Source organism: Ambystoma mexicanum, chromosome 3p, assembly GCF_040938575.1.
Source record: "Ambystoma mexicanum isolate Mex_15411 chromosome 3p, UKY_AmexF1_1, whole genome shotgun sequence".
Classification (NCBI taxonomy): Eukaryota; Metazoa; Chordata; class Amphibia; order Caudata; family Ambystomatidae; genus Ambystoma; species Ambystoma mexicanum.
The window spans coordinates 1,263,249,128-1,263,264,071 of record NC_090925.1 but is presented as its reverse complement, the minus strand read 5'-3'; positions in this window follow the sequence as shown (position 1 = coordinate 1,263,264,071).

Below are 14,944 nucleotides of genomic sequence, written 5' to 3'. Positions count from 1 at the left end.
CAATGACAAACGCAACGTTTTTCAAGTTCATGGGAAACAAGAATGGAGACATCTGATAAAAGATCCACATTAGGGCACTGATCCAGATCTTCTATATCAATATGGTTCAAGGAGCAAGATTCCATAATATCCACAGGCTCCAGACACTCCATTCCCAATTCTGCGCCACCATTGCATCCATCAACATCTTGCTGCCCCTCCTGGAGGTTGAGATTGCAGGGTGTCTTGGGGCAATAGGCTGCGATTGTATTAGTTATTACCCTCCCCATACAATAATAACCTACTCTGACATAATTTAGGCGCTAGAGCCGCTGTAGAGACCTCTTCTTTCATCAATGCCATGTCACCATCCTGCTCAATGGAGATTCCAGGAGTGTTGGACTTGCTCCTTAATGCATACATTATAAATGCTTAAAATGAAATGGCCCACCCATGTCAACAGGTTGGATTAAAAAACTGCAGAGATTGCAGGAACAGCAGAAACGGCACTGTACACCTGCTGTGCCCTGCTGCTTCTTCCTGTCATCATAAAAACTGAAAACGGACTCCTTGTAGTTTTTTTCCCCTTTTTCATGATCACAGCTACGGTGCAGAGGTAATCCATGGAGCACATGACAAAGTCCACAACACAAGGCCACCAGCAGAAATGGTACTTTGGCACTTAAAGCTTAAAGTCAAACATCCTCTCGCTTCCAGATGAGGAATGTCTAGCATTGGATCGCATCCATGTAGTTTATTCAGCTTTCCTATGGTCCAAATATCCGACTCCAGACATCCACACAAGTATCCACTATTACACTATTGGGCCGGGAGCATAGCTCACTCAGTGGCAACGCCTTTGTCTTGGAAGCAAGACAATATAGAGCAGCACAAGTTTGAATCCCGGTCCCGTGCTTAGAGACTGGTATCCAATATTAAAGCAGGTTATAAAAGATTGATTAAAAGGTCGAAGAGGAAACCCTGAAAGTTTGGAGGTCCAAGGGTGAACTTTGCTACAAAGATTCAGATATTTCAAGACCTGCCCATTCAGACCTTTAGAAATGTGGTCTTATGTTTGAAACACAAGAAGATTAAAAAATGTTGGGGCTTCCCATGCACACTCCAATTTTGATTCAATGTGAAGGATCTGGTACCTTTCCTAGGGAAGCAGATATTGATCTAGGATAACAGCCCGCCAAGCACCCTCTGCCCAGGCACTTGGAGCTCTGCTGCAGGGACGTGGTGACAGCGGCTCTGCTTTGGCAAGTCCAGCACAGGTACTTGCTCCTGTTGTCAAGCGCAGTGCGCCTAATACAGCCACCATTGGTCGGTGCATTGACAAGCAAGGTATCCCTCCCACCTGGCAAAAATAAGGCCACAGCATTGCCGAGCTACCCCAGGCCCCCAACAGGCATGCATCTACAGAATACCCACTGTCATGCAGCAAGAGGGCTCCAGCCTTGCAGGCCCCCTGATGCTGGATGGCTGTTTGATGTGAGGAGTCCAGGAAAGGAGGAGGAGGGAGGGCGGGGGGGGAATGTGACAGGCTTTGCGGTTGGAGGAGAGAGGGGAAAACAGCCCCTGACAGGTACGGAACACCCTTGGTGCAAACCCTGGGACAACAGAGACCACCTGTCATCTGAGTGAGGGAAGGACAGTGGCACCCCAGCTCCCTGCCCAAACACTGCCCCCCCCTGTCCTAGGGGCCTGTGCCCTGCGCTCCCAGAGGCCACAGGTGCAATCAGATTGCTGGCCTCTGCTACAGTAATTGGAGTCCCAAGAAGAGGGGATACCCAACGCACCAGCCCCTGGCACTTTGAGTCATTACCTGCTGAAGCGACAGGACAGAGACTTTGCTCAATGCCAATACCCGGAGAGACACAGACAGGAATGAAAAGAGGGACACCGGGGGGCATGCCCAAGGACAGAATGTTGACGGGTGTAGACTTGACGCACTTTGCCTCCAAAGAGGACATTGGGAGCATCCTGGCAGAAATCAAGGTGCTCAGACAAGATTTGCAATCATCCATGGCAGACCTCACAGGGAGGATCGGAACGGTTGGAAGTAATGTGGAGAGTTTGGAGAAAACCCAATTAGACGCCAACGTGTTCGAAATGCATCTTGACGTCAGAATGACAGGGCTGGAGCTGCATGAAGAGGAAGCGATCCTGAAAATGGCTGACTTGGAAGATCGGGAGAGGAGGAATAACATCCGAATACTGGGGCTGAATGAAGCTGATGGAGAATCGCCAGTGCACGTGGAACGCAAGGTGCAAGCCATTGTCAACCTCTTGTTCTCGGCATAAGGGGGCAAGCAAGTGCACTTGGTGAGAGCACATAGAGAAGGTAACCCCTATGGTAGCGGCCTGCGTTCCATCGTGGCCAGGTTCTCAAGGTGTAAGGACAAAGCAGAAGTTCTGGCAAGAGCAAAATTGCAGCAAGACCTGGAGTACAAACGCTCACGCATCGTGATTTACCAAGATCTATCTAGTATGACGCTCTCCCAGAGGAGCAAATGTCAGCAGCACAAAAAGTTGCTTTCTGAAGAAGGGATCAGGTATTGGTGGGCGTACCCATTTGTCTTGCAATTCAAAATGGAGGCGATAGACTACCGGATCACTTCAGTGGAGGAAGCAGAGCAGGCTCTATACCATTTTACGGATGCCGAGGCAGTATCAGACCATCAGGCAAGTCCTGATAAGACGAAGGGAAAACCAGCACCAATCTCATGTCTTCCCCTACTCCGGAGAGGACGGATTGTGTGCAAGTACGTGCAGCTGAATGGCCCATCCCACAGAAAAACCCGCAAGCACTGCAGCAGCGGCGTGGCGCACAAGAAAGCACACCATCTTGTCAATGGAGAAGTGTGCGCATGGGACAATGTGGTTCCATTGAGGGGGGCACTGATCTACTCCAGGTTGGCCCTCGGCAGGACAGAGGGCATCTTTATTTATTGGACATTTGTAAGGCATGTGTTTCCAGCCATCGCAAGACAAAAAAAGGGGGGGGGGACTACATTAATGGTAGTACTAGGCCCTGTGACGTTCTTACCATTCAAGTGCAGAGAAAAAGTGCAGGGGAGGGTGGAGGTAAATTGAAGGGCTGGGAAGGGGGTAAAGTGAAAGAGTGGCAGCCCCAGCATGCCATGCAAGTGTTGAGGGGAGCCACAAAGGCACGTGCCAGGAGGTAGGAAGCAGTGCGATTGACAGGTGGACAGAAACCAGGTTAGTCCGGCAAGGGTGCCCAAGGGCAAGTTCTAATTAGGAATGTTGGGGGACTGGTCAAGGAGGGCCTGGCCCACGGTCGATTCATAAGGGACCAGTCACAGCGGCAGAGGGTTGTTAGCAACGGAGGGGGAGAAGGAAGGAGGAGAAAAGGAAAGTCTTGAGAAGTTCCCGGAACGTAAGGAGATCCGGCTCAAGTCTGAGGGGGGCAGGGAGGCCATTCCAGAGGATGACTTCTGCCGAAGACCGGAATCTACCTCCCACACTCAGCTTGGAGAAATGTCTGACCTGCAGAGAGTTGGAACTAGAAGACCGAAGAACTCTAGCAAGGAGGTATTTAGGGAGAGAAAGCAGGATGTAGAGAGGTCCAGTCCCAGGCCGCAGACAGCTTGATGCAGAAGGTCTTGAATTTGATCCTTGCAATCACCGGGAGCCAGTGGAGAGATTTATGGGCTGCAGAGATGCAGGCCCTGGGTTTGAGGCCAAGGATACGTCTTGCAGCCCTATTCCGAATTCTCTTACAGTTCATAAAGTTTGTGTTTCAGTTGCATGTGTCAATTATATGTCTAGTAATGGGCATTATCATGGTCTGGGCATCCGAGCCAGTGGGGTGGAAATAATACTGCATAAACAGTAGCTGCTGGGAGGTGGGATTAGGAAAATGGAGGGGTGCTTTCTCACAATACAGGGTTCCCTGGACGGGGTACAACGCTTTACACCCCTAATCACAGTCAGGTGGCATTCATCCAGCGTGCTCTTGGCACTGTACTGGCCTTTGTAGGGGATCTTTTGATCTTAGGAGGGGATTTCAACTCTTGGGGCCTCATTACGAGTCCAGCGGTAACCGAGGCAGTAAAACAGCCTGGTTACCGCCGGACTCGTATTACCATTCCGCCTCCGTGATTCCCGGAATTACCGGCGCATTACAACCCCGGTTTTGCGGGAATCACGGAGGCGGAATGGTGTTAATCCCCATTCCCATTGAGTCCTATGGGACTCAATGGGAATGGGGATCATGGAAACACCGGCAGCATCTCGTAATGCTGCCGGTGTTTCCTCGTCTGTCTGCAGGCGGGCGGTGTTAAACACGCCAGGTCAAACCTGGCGGGAACATCACCTCCCACCTGCAGGAGTCGGGATCAGGCGGTCCGGAAACAACGTTGGCGGCGGGTTTACCGCCACTGTTATTTCCGGACCGCCTGATTTGTAATGAGGCCCTTGGACTTAAGAAGCTATGGACAGGAAATCATTTAAACGTTCGCCTATTCCCGAGGCGGAGAGGAGAGGGACACCCGAGCCAGGCTATCAATGTTAGAGGGTTAGTGGATGCGTGTAGAATGTCACACCCAGGACAGAAAGGCTACACTTTTTTCTTCTCCCTGCCACACCACACTAGGACTGATTATTTGTTTCTGAACAAGGACCAGGGGAAGAATCGTTCACTATGCTATCCGACCGGTAGGGTGGACCGACCATGACATGGTATTGATGGAGATAGATGTTTGAGGAGAGGGGGTTTTGAGGGAGAAATCGACCTGGCAGACACTAGCAAAAATGGGGTCCCTCCACAAGGAATCATTACACCTCCAGCTAAACAGATCTGAGGAAATATTTCGAATATTTTGAGATGAACGATACAGAGGCCACCTGGAGGGGGATCCTCATGAGGGAAGGAGCATGTAAAAAGAGCAGGGATTGCAGGAGGAGGTGCTAACAAAACAAATGACATTGCAGAAACTGAGCTACAGATGTACGCAGGGGAAGGGTACAAAGAGGAGGAACTTAAGAAATTTCAGATGAAGAGAAGAGAGTTAAAAGCACTTAGACTGGGGGATACCATGTGCAAATAAAATACCTTAAGCAAACATGAAATACCTTAAGCTAGCTCAGAGGGCCAAGAGGTGGGTTGCATCAATATGTGCTATGCGGGAGTTCGTCAGAGACACACCAGCGTAAATAGTAGAATGCTTTGCACAATTCTACGAAGGTTTATGCGACACAGAATGCCCAGATTCTACCTCGGAGTCAGCAGACTATCTTAGCGACATTGAAATGACAGGCCTCTCTGAATCAGAGGTTGCGCTGCTAGAGCGTCCCATCACTGCGGAAGAAGTGCAGGAGGCTATTAAACGGCTACCCAACGGGAAAGCCCCAGGTGAGGATTAGTACACACAGGTTTTTTCAAGCAGTTTGCAGGTTCCCTTCTGTGCCACATGACTAAATTGTACAATAATATACTTGAGACGGGCACTGCGCCGGTATCAGTAATACCCAAAGAGGGGAGGGACCCAGCCTGATGCCCCCCATACCGTCCTATATCGTTGCTCAATGTCGATGAAAAGATATTCACACAAATATTAGACAGTCACCTGGAAGGGAGGATGCTGTGCCAAATACATCCAGACCAGGTGGGCTTCTTCACCGGAGCTCCGGGGAGCCGACGCCATACGCAAAACCCTGAATCTTATGGAACAGGTCTCAGAAATAATCAGACTATGCTCTACTCAGTCTCAATGGCAAAAAAGCACTTAAACGGGTGGATTGGAGATTCTTATTCTCAGTGCTTCGTAAACTGGGAGAGGCTGGGGGAGGGGGATTGGACTACCCGATATGCACACGTATTATAGGGCGGCACTGATCAGGGTGTTAATCCGCCCCAACATAAGAGAAGATACACAGAAGCAATAGGTGCGTATAGAGAATCACAGGTGGCAAACAGTTAAACTAGGAGAGTGGCTATGGGTCCCCCTGAAGTCGATCCCACGAAAAGTCCATAGGCACCAGATTATAGGTCCGCTATGGAGAGGAAAAAAGGGAAATGGTCCGAGTCACTACGTGACCATCTCCAAGACGACATGCCGGATCTGTCCAGGTTCCAGGATTGGTACGAGGCTGGTCTTGAAAGAGTGGGGCAGTTAAAGGTAAGACATTTGTGGACATAGTTGTGTTAGAAGAGAGTCTGGGCATAGGGACATTGCCAGTGTTTAAATATATTCAGCTTAAAGGGGTCTTGTTGTCTTTGAAATGGAAGGAGACACTGCAGAGGGAGCAGACGGCCACCGAGATGGTGTTGAGCACTGATACATCCACGAGGGGACTGATCTCGAAAATGTACCAGACCTTGCTAGCCGCACTAGGCAGGTACATAGAAATGCACAAGTGGAGATGGGAGAAAGACATGGGGGTAGAAATAGATTAAGAGCAGTGGAGAAAGTTGTGCAGAAATGCCCATAGAACGTCAATAGCATGCAAACACAAGCTACACGGCATTAAATTATTGTATAGGTGGCAATGGGACCCAGTACGGCTTTCAAAGATGTTCCTAGGGATAGACCCTGGGTGCTGGAGAGGATTGGCCAGCGGGCAGATTATTGGCATATGTGGAACGCATGCAAGGAAGTCCTTGGCTGGATAAAGAGTCTGGATGAGAAGCCTTGACTCCATGCCAGTAGTGGAAGTGCATGAGGATGAATGGAGGTTACTGCACATGGCACACTTCCTGCTGTTAGCTGCGTGCGCTTGCCTAGCGGGGGGGATTGAAGAGGGCAATGCTTCCTAGCAAACGACAATGGGCCCTGACAGCCCAGGACATATACAAGATGGAACTGCTGACTGGGCTGCTACACGACCTGCAGCCTCAAGGGAAATGGAGTGGTCCGGTTTCCTTAGTAAATACAGCCCAGAGAATGAATTGTCCAGGTGAACATATGGAGACGTGATTGTTGCGTTAGGCCATGCAAAGAGGGATAACAGTATGGTGTACTTTTGGGCCGGACTCCAGATTCAATCATCGAAGAACGCAGACTCCAATGCATGACACAAAGCCATGGTGCTATATGCACTGGACTTTTTAACATGGTCACCTTAAGGAGGGAGGGGACACATTTATGTTACAGGGGAGAGAAATGTTAAAATGAGCAGTCAGACATGCTTCAAGTACGGATTTGTTATACTTTGTTTTGTAATGTCACAACTGCTTACAATTTTTGTTTTATTCTCAATTGTAATCCCTTTTATTGTACTGTTTTGTATAAAGGTTTAAAATAAACCATGTGCTTTATAATAAAAAAAAATGTAGAGTTCTCTACAGCCTCTGAAAAGACTAACTGCCAAGAACTTTTAGGGATCTTAAACTATTGTTGCCTGTGTTAAATATTGAGCTTACAACCTTTTACTTACCTCTTACTACCATGAGTTTTCCTTTACCTATCTAAAGATATTTCTCTAAGAATATATTGTGGGGACCCTCATTTATTGTGTATTTATCAAAGTGATTACTGTACCGTCTGACGACCATGCTCACCTCTGAATTGGGAATGCGCTACTGTGCCATCCTACACCTTGGATAGCGGTATAATTCCATCAGAGCAGGCAGGAAATTGAGAGCCAATGGATTGGTCCAACAATCGGATTTTCACTCCATTGTATAGTGTAATTGGACGTCTGTTACGAGATACTGTAAACATCTCGGTGGACCAGTATCAAGTGGGAGATGTAAGCAGATTTAAACAGGGGTTTAGGTAAAAGTAAAAGGACAGATTTGATGAGGAGGCTCAGGAACATGAAGACAGAGCGCTTCCAACTAACAGGAACTATATTGACAAAGCCAATGGAAACAATGGATTCTCTAGTGCATACAGGTAAGGTGATCTAGATCAAAATCAGATACAAAGGGAGTTAACAGTTTGAAAAGACACGAAAAATAAACCTCATCAAGCGAAAATGAGTAAAAACAAGATTCTTTTACACCGAGCATACTGAAGCTTTGCTGCAATTGAACTACTGAAGCAAGCAGGTCTCATTAAAAGCAGAGCAACCCCGGCATTTGCAGGAAACAAAAATCAAAATTAAGAAGCATGCAATACTTGCTCTGGAGGTTCTAAGTGGTTCATGAAGTTAATGACAACAGAAATGAGAATCGTCCACACCAAGATGCAATGTGAAGGTTGCATGCACTTTGCCACCTTGGGTCCACTATGGACAGTGGTGAAAGTGTGGGGTGGAATTAGAACGAATTCAGTGCTGCCAATTAGGAAAATGGCTGGCTGGCAGGTTCACCTTCAAGCCACAGAGACTTCAGTATGCATTAGATAACGGCAGGAAACTGGTGAACACATAGCATTGCTATCCCACCTGCAGGCACATATTCCAACCTGACTTTCAAACACAAATATGTTAGCCCATAAGGAAAAGCAACAACAGAAGAGTTGTGAAATATATGCGAATATATCTGAACGATAAAAGTTGGTATAACATGTTGAACTCTAACACTTGATGTAGAGAGCAATGCGTTACTGGCAGGTCCACTTGCCCTTTCATTTCTGTAAGGCTTCTAAAAAGAGTACTAGTTAATGTGTACAGTGTGTTACTTTAATGACTACATTGAGCAGACCAGATAGACGGCTGTGTAGCTTAAGTGTAGAATTGTGGATGCAGGTTGAGGGCAAATGGTAGACACTACTTCTACAATAGTACATCTGGTTCAGATTGAAAACAAAGAGGTGACTTGTTAGTGACTGATAGGACATGTGGTGTTTTTCCATGACTAAAAATATTTGCACGAATACTGCAACCTTTGCTTAGAAACTGCTGAAGAAAATAATTGGTGGTTGTAAGTGATGGAAAAGAGGTGATATAGCTAGAAGAGGGGTCTGCAACCTGCAGTTCTCCACAGGAGCTGGACTAGAATTCCCATGATCCATCACCATTGTCCTTCCTCTTAATTGCTGATGGGTGTTCCAGTTCAACACATCTAAAGAGCCAAAGGATGCAGACCCTGAGCTAGAAGGAGTATCTATAGCGCATATATTAGGAACCTGGTCTTTAATGTCTAACAGAATAATTACTGTTCTGCTTACATATCCCTTTTTACTGAACCTCGAATTACTGTTCAGGAGACGTTGGTACGCCAAGTTTCTCGCTCATTATTGGAAGAGTGCTGTTCAAAGGGGTGGTGTGCCACTTTTGATATATTAACCTTCAATATTTCAACAAATCTCAAATACAACACATCAACCACCAGGATGAGAAGGTACAATTCCATCAGATGGCAAAGGACGGGTTGAAGTCTGCGCATCAGCTTCAGGACAAGAGCAATATATGACAAGAGATTGCAACAAATGGTCCCTGCAACCAGGTGCTTCAGGATCTGCAAAGCCCTCCAGCAGAAGGCAGCACTCAAAATTTGGTATTGGTACCAGAATATCAAAGAGCTGCCAATCAATCTGTAAAATGCGCACCCCGGGACCTGGCTCTAGAGACACTCACGTGTAATTCTCCACATGAATAAGAAAACATACCAGACCAGTGCCTCTAAAAGACTCATAGGCCTGAGGCAGTTTAGCCATATAAGACATGCATTACTTACCGTAATAGCATTTGATGATTGTTATCTGCTTTGATTCACAAGGTGTGCATAAAGTGTGACATCTAGTGGTAATCGCGGAGTATTGCATCTCGTCTCTCGAGGATCGAAAGGTGGCGTCAACATGTGCGTACTTGTAAAACTATCCCTAACGTGACAAGTAGTGCACCCAAAATCCCTCACGCTTCGAGGTCCCCCTGATTGTGTTTTTTCTGCCGTGAGTGAGCCTAGGACTATCATGAGTGAGTACAAAGAGAGAAAGGAGTAAGAGGTCTATGTTCCTTCTAATCCGAGAGGGGAGGAAGGGTGGGCACATGTGAAACTAAGCAGATACAATCATCAGAAATGCTATTACAGTAATGCATGGCTTCTGATGCTTGTGAATATGTTTAGAATCACATGCTGTGCATAGACTAGCGAGCAGAATCCAGAGATGGCGGTGGGATGGGAGAAGGAACAGTAAAGAGATGTCTTAGTACCGCTTGTCCCACCTGTGAATCAGACCTAGAGTGAGTATCTAGGCAGTAGCGTTTTGTAAAGGTGTGTACAGAACTCCAGGTTGCTGATTTACAAATGAAATCGAGAGGAACATTTTCAATGAAAGCTATGGAAGCCCCAGTGCCACGAGTAGAGCGTGCTCTAGGCTTGAAGGGCAGATCTCTCTTAGCAAGAGTTTAGCATGGTGTGATGCAGTTTACAATCCACTTTGAAATGGCTGATTTAGCGACAGGGTCCCCTTCTCTACCAGCTGCCACTGAAATGAAAAAATGGTTTGTTTTTCTTAGTGGTTTAGTCTTTTCCAGATAATACGACCACTCTCCTCCCATCAAGTGTGTGGAGGCTTCTTTCTACAAAGTTAGTGGGGTTCTGGAAGAAGGTAGGTAACTATTGACTGGTTAACATGGAATTTTTAAATTAATTTAGGCACAAACTGCGGGTGAGTGCGCAGAACCACCCGATCTTTGAATTGTGACAAATGGGTCAAGAACTGAAAGGGCCTACAGTTCGCTAACTCTTCTTATTGAGGTGACTGCCACCAGGAAGGCGGTCTTGTAAGTGAGTGCTTTAAGGCTAGCCTTATGCATAGGTTCAAAAGGTGGACCCATTAGTCTTGTGAGAACCACATTCAGGTCCCATCAGGGAGCTGTGAGCTGGGTTGGAAATAGGGGGATGTTGTCTCTTAACCCCTTCCATAAAAGCCTTGATAACTGGTATTTTCCACCACAAAACCATTTTCTGGGACGTAGTGCAAGCTTAAAGTGCAGCTAAGTGTACCTTCAGGGAATTAAAAACCAGACCCAAGTCTAGTGGGTGAGTCAGGTGTAGGACAATGTGTCGGAGAGCAATCTATGGGATTGATGCTCTAAGATATGCGACCAGATGATGAATTGCTTCCATTTATTGGAGTAGCAACGTGTGGTGTTATGCTTTCTTGCTTCTTTAAGGATGTTCATGCATCTTTGAGGAAGTTGGAGGTGTCCAAACTTTATGATCTAAGGAGCCAGGCTGCTAAATTGAGAGTTTGCGGGCATGGATGGGGTATTTCCCCCTTGCCCTTGACAACATGTTGTATGGGCATGGTAGTTTCCACAATGCAGTGCAAACTGACATTGTGATCAGATGAGAGAATTAGGGTTGGCGGACCCACCAGGTTCCTTGTGACTGGTTCCTGGTGCATCTTGTGTACTATTTTGTTCAGAAGGAGAGGCAGGGAAAGCTGGACGGGTAAGCATAAACAAATTTCCCCTGACCATGTTATCCAGAGACCGTTCCCCTTGGAGAAGTTCTGCGGGTACCTGGAGGCGTAATCTGGGCACTGTGCGTTCTCTAAAGTTGCGAACAGGTCGACCTCTGAGAAGCCTCAGTCTGCAAAGACGTTGAGAACAATGCCGTTGTGCAATTGCCACTCATACTCTACGGGTAATGGGAAGTCTCTGCTGAGCACATCTGCTAGAAGATTTGATTTCCCCTGGAATGTGTTGTGACAGGAGGAACGTCTTGTGTTTCAGAGCCCATTTCCCTATGTCCTGCAACAGTTTGGGTAGCCCTGGAGAGTGAGTGCCCCCTTGCGTGTTCAGGTAATACATGGTCAGGTTGCCGTCTGCAAGCGCTAGGACTGTCTTTCCCTGTAGATGTCTCAAAGGCTTTCAGGGCTTGGAATATTTCTAACAATTCCAACAGCTTTATGTGGTTGGATGCTATCGCCGGGGACCAAACGCTGTGCACTGTCTGATGAAGGAGGTGAGCTCCCCATCCTGTCAGAGAAGCGTTCGAGGGGAGAGTCGATTCTACTGCAGGGGTGTTGAAGGTCTTCCCTAGCAAGAGGTTTTCTCTTGACCACCACTGCAGAGAGACTGAGGGCTACGATCGTCCCATTGTCTGCTGGCCTGACACCATTGGCTTGAGAGCCACTCTTGAATGGGGCACATGCACAAACGTGCGTGGGACAAGGTAAATGCAGGAGGCCATCATCCCTAACAGTCGCATGGCTCTGCGTACAGGTACCTTGCGATTGGCTACATAGTGAGGGATCTGGAACGGCATGTTTTGTACCCTCTCGTTGAAGGGGAAGACAAGCCAGTCTTCGGTCCAAATTAGAGCCCCCAGAAATTGCCAACGAATCCTGTGTTATTAGCCAGTCGTCAAGCTATGGGTAGACTGGGCAAGTGAGCCGCTACTACCGTCAGTACCTTTGTAAATACCCTTGGGGCTGAGATGGATGTTGGTGTTTGGTATCGATACAGTAACCGTGGGCAACGGTCTTGAGCACCCATTGGTCTGTGGTGATCCCCCTCACATGAATGAAGGAAAGATGTTATGCGTCCCCTGACCGGGAAGGCATGGGAGGGGACGCAGACTGGCGAGTCATTTTTTTTGCAGACGCCGGGAGTACCCCTTCCTTTGCCAGAGCCTTGCCCCCTCTGTTGAAATTGACCCGTGGCAGCAGCTGTGTGTCCAGAGGACCATGGTGCATTCTGTGTAATGTACTGGTTATGGGGGGGGGGGGGGGATTGTGGGAAGGATTGCACGCGAAAGGAACAGCGAGAGCTACCCCCCTCGCTGTGGATGTGGTCTTGCCGTAATCTGGTTTAGGGACTTTAAGGTCTCATGCTTCTTTTTTCGCTGTTTCCAAGGCATCGTCTACTGCCTTCCCAAACAAGTTAGTTTCCTCTACTCTCTTGTTAATAAGGGATGCTTGTGTCTCAGGCTTAAACCCGAATTCTTGAGCCATGCGTGCATTTTAAGAAGGGTACCCTGGGCCAGGGCCCGTCCCACTGTTTCTGCAGCATTCAAAGTATTTTTGAGGATATTCTGACTGACTTGCCTCTCCTCCGAAACAATCGCCAGCAGGCGTGATCGTGCCGGGTCCGGAACTTCTTGCAGGCCCTCCTGGAGTAAATTCCATTGGATGTGGCTATAACTAGCCAGTAATGTGGTGTTATTGCCAATGCTAGTAGAATATGCCACTGGTGTCATGATGTGCTTACCGAGGGCGTATAACGCTTTACAATCCTTGTCTGGTGGTGCCTTAGCCGTAGACAAGGGTACTCCGGCTCTCTTCCTTATAGTAATGACTACTGGGGAGTCAGGAGTGGCATGGCCCTGGATATACAGCGGGTCTGTGGGGGATAGGCGAAAGAGCTTCTCGAAGGGAGGATTGACGGCTCTTGTTAAAGATGGGGTTAATAAAGAGGGAGTGATGAGCCTCTTGACCAAATAAGTAGTGGTATCGTCTGACTTTTGGGGGGTTTCTCCTTTAAAATATCTTCCACAAAGCCTGTGTCCTGTACTGCCTCTTGTGTGACAATTTGTGTGTTCAGCAGCCTTCATTAGAATAGCATTGAAGGCCATCAATGGGTGAGGCTTGTCTTTGAGGCAGTGAGGAGGGAGGGTCTAGACAAAGGGCGTCTGGATCCAGAGTAGTGGTGGAGGAAAGCCATGGTGCTTCCCCTACCGGCTGTCTATCACCCCAGTCTGGGCACTGGTCTGGTGTCTCCTCAAAAGGAATGTCTCCCTGGTTATAGGGGTCTTCATAAACTTCTTCTGGCTCAGAAAGGTCTAAAACCTCTTCCTGTGGGAATTGGCATGAAATTCTTGGGATCTTTGAAAGAGTAGCGCAGGAATCTTCCTCCCCAGGTCTCTTTGGCGTGATGAGTTTTTCAGAAAACTTTACAAATTTGGAAAGTTTATCCATGTATCCCTCAAACATAACTCTTGTCCATAGGGATGAACCAGAGGGGTCTGGAGATGGTGAAGGGGAGGGAGGGCAGGAGTCCTTGTGAGGTTGAGATTTTTCAGCCATAGTTTTAGATAGGGGCTGTGAGCCTTCTGACTACTCCTCTCGACACTTGGATGAGTCGCAAGTTATATTTGCCAATGAAGTGATGTTCGCAAGACTCTCGCCCAGTTCTGGCGGGTCGGGGAGTATTTTCAACAAGCCTGTAGCCGTCAAAGATTTTGGCGTTGCTGAAACCTTATGAGCCGACGCGCTCTTGGTGGGTGGCTCAACGTTCTTCTGGTGTTTGGTGGAGACGCCCTTATGGGTCAAGTGTCCGGATGCAGGCCGTTGGGACGGTTACGCAGAGGGTGGCCGATCATGGGGGGGGAAGAGGGGAATTACAAATAATCGGTGTGTGTCGAAGCATCTTTTGCTTCATCTACAAGTCTGTCGAGGGAGCTTGTGGGGTTGTGGGCTTTCCGGATTGTGGTGCAGGTGTGCCCCTGTCACCGGGATGTTGTCTCCCCATAGCAGCGCCGACGGCCTGCCTGATGGGGCCGTACACTTGGGAACCTACCGGTCACGCGGGAGGGGTTAATGGCCTCCACATCGGAACCATGGCTGTTGCTTGTATCCTTGTCACTCGAGGTGCCTGCGCGGATGGGCATGCCACACTGCTTGCATGCCGTAGGCCGTCCACCGCTTTGTCCGTCAATCTTTTAGTGTCTGATAAAAGTCGGCAAGACTTGCAGGACTGCTCGTCGTGATCACGAGGCAGACACTTGTTACACCTTCGGCGAGTGTCCCTCCACAGGTATTTGCCATTGCAGGACGGGCAAAACTTAAAGGGAGTCCTCTCCATAGCAGAGGTGAGAAGCAACAGCGAGACCAGAAGGGAAAAGGGACAGGGGGGGGTGGGGGGATGCATTCTACAATGACTCAGAACCCCGGGCCCCACTCTCCCTACTGTATAGGTCTGGCTCGAAGGACGAGGCCACGCTGTCGACAGCATCAACCGAAGCACTAGCCGCCGAAATCTGAAGTCGTCTCCGGGATATGACACTGAAGGGAAGTCAAAGACAAACAAACGGTCATGGTCAAAGAGTAATACAATTTTGCAATGTACGAGCTCCGCATAGGGCGACCAGCTAGCTGGG